We start from the raw sequence: 2908 nt of genomic DNA on the forward strand, positions 1-2908 counted from the left end.
TTTTTGTCTGTGCTGTGTGATTTTCCCGACAGCTTGAGTCGTGGTTCTGACTCATTAGCTTCCTGCACTGCCACAATAAGCCCCATCAATCGTAACCTCCAGCGCAAAAGAACTGCTTTCTTCCTACCTGGCCATTATGGCTTTTAATAACGCACACGGCCAAGAACACAACCTAGGAACAGTGCGGCTTTGCTTACTGTAGCGATATAAATAAAAAAGACCAAAAATTTGTGAGTGATAGCATAAGTAAGTGATTTTCTTGTTTCCATCAAGAAAGCTACTGTAACATTATCATGTAATATTGCATTCGTGTGGGCTGCAGAAATGTCCACCCTGTTTTTCTTTCCAAAATCCAACATAATGTTCATAATATAGCACTGAACAATAAGTAAATGGGATTACATTTACCTTACAGTTTGACCGTTTGTAAAAGCCTTACTCTTACTGTAAGATAAAATAGATTGCAATAATTTGACATAACATGACTCCAATCATCACCCTAATCCACCCCAAAGTTCTGTTTTTATGTTCCCCATCATTCCTGCTTTTGCAAGTCACAATGCAAGTCAAAGTGTCATTAAATCACATAACATTTTGTAAAGATAGTAACTGTAAATTAGTATCTGTAATTAGTAATTACAGTCAACATGTGTTATGAAAATAGTTCAGCATTGTACTTGAATGTTGCTTTTCACTTCTGGCTACTGGTGAACAAAAGCTGAATAATGAGGCTTATTTGACTGCTGATGTAAAAATCACTACGTGCAAAGTTAATGAGATCTCACACAGCAGAGACAGCAGTCTTTCATGTGTGTTGAGCTCCAGCTAACAAGCTCTGCTGCAGCAGCTGTGTGTGTGTGTGTCATGAGGTTGGAACTCTTTGATGGCTGTCATCAGGCCCTGTGTGGATTCTACAGGAGGTAATGTAACAACCCTTTGCTGCCATACGCCCCTCAACCAGTTGCAACACACACACACACACACACACACACACACACACACACACACACACACACACACACACACACACACACACACACACACACACACTCTAGGTAGCTCTATGTAGCCTTGCCTCACCTTTCTACCTTACTCCTTCATACACACACGCGCTCACACTGATATAAAACTAGGTTACGTAGCAGTTATTTCTGCTGCAGGGCATAAAGCTTACAAAGCAGAAGGACCTGCTCCAAGTAATCTCAGGACAAACTGTATCACAGACAAACACACTCACACACTCTTTGGCCAATGTACATGCCATGTAAATTACTTCCTGCTAACAATCCCACAATGCAATGCTCCCAATTTTAGGGATGAGAAAATTAGCCTTGTGCAGTTTAAACAGCTGTTAGTGATGATGCAATGTGACAGCTGTTAGTAACTATCTGAAATGTCAATTGACTGTGGCACAGGAGGTAGAGCGGTTGTCCACTAATCCCGCAGTTGTTGGTTTGACCCCCAGCTCCTCAGGTCACATGTCGAAGTGTCCTTGAGCAAGATACTGAACCCCAACTTAGTTGGTCCTGGTGAGTTTTGGCCAGCTGTAAAGCAGCTCCCCCATCGGTGTGTGAGTGTGTGTGTGATTGTGAGTGTGAATGGGTAAATAAGAAGCCGTGTAAAAGCGCTTTGAGTGCCAATAGGTAGAAAAGCGCTATATAAGTGCAGAACATTTACCATTTAATAAATGAACTACTAAGTGTGCATTATATGGTCAGGAGAGAAAGAGTAAGCGGGGGGTTATTTCAGACATACCCACAGTATGTAACAGGATGTAAGCACAGAGTTGAGGGAAAGGTCAATAGGGGATAAAAAGGTCAACACAACAAGGTCAAACCTTTGTCCCTGAAAATGTGAGGCACTTTCATTCTATTATTACAGAAACTTATTGTACAGTATGCTGAAAATGCTTCTATTAAAATGGTACGTTTTAATCAAATGTCTAATAAAAGAAAAGAAAAGGGAAAAAAAAATCACTTGGATGAATGCCTGCCCCCACAAAGAGCAAGCATATTACTCATCCCCCACAGAGCCGCCTTGCTCTAGTGTATTGTGGGAGGACTGGGGTGGGCGGCTGTGCAGGGGATTGGGAGTTGCGTTATAAGACTAACTAAGACTACATGACTTCAGCTTGCATGAAACATATCAACACACCTTCGCTCCACACTAACTGGCTTTTGCTTCACCTCTGTGTGTGCGTCTGTGTGTGTACTTCAAAACTAATCAGGAAAGCCAGTGTGCTGGAACCTAGACATCTTGTTTATCCTTTGAGATTCACCCACACTTCACCTTCAGAGTATCTCTCTCTCTCTCTCTCTCACTCACACACAGACACACACAAACACATAGGCACCCACACACACACACATAAAGAGTGAAGGTCTTGTGCTTGTCCCAGGTGCAAAGAAATCTGTGAAGCAGCATGTGGCTTGTCCCAGTTACTCTACAGTACCTGTGTGCCTTTGTGTGTATGTGAGTGTGTGAGTGTGTGTGTGTGTGACTACATATTGCGACAAGACTGACCCATTTGAATCTTAATACAAGCGCTCACCAATGCATTCCTGAAACTAGTTCAGCATGTAGGCTAGGTTGCATAGAACAATGTCACAAAGCAAGCACTGGATACTGATTGATGCTCAGGTCAAAGGGCAATTTTCTGCTTTTCGCACCAGAAACATTTTAAAGCAAAAATACATTAGGAGTGAAAACAAGTGTTTTTAAATATTAGACTGGCAGGGGAGGTTATGAAGATAACCACATGTATCCCTGTTGTGCTCTTTCAGATTTAACAGAGGGTGAAGTCAGAGATGTGACATCTCTTTCAAGTCATTTCAAAACACTGCACGTCTAAATCTGTGTCCTGGCCAAAGCAGGTGTGTGCGAGACAGAGAGAAGGAGAAAGCAAAAG

This window comes from Channa argus, chromosome 10 (assembly GCF_033026475.1).
Source record: "Channa argus isolate prfri chromosome 10, Channa argus male v1.0, whole genome shotgun sequence".
NCBI classification, from domain to species: Eukaryota; Metazoa; Chordata; class Actinopteri; order Anabantiformes; family Channidae; genus Channa; species Channa argus.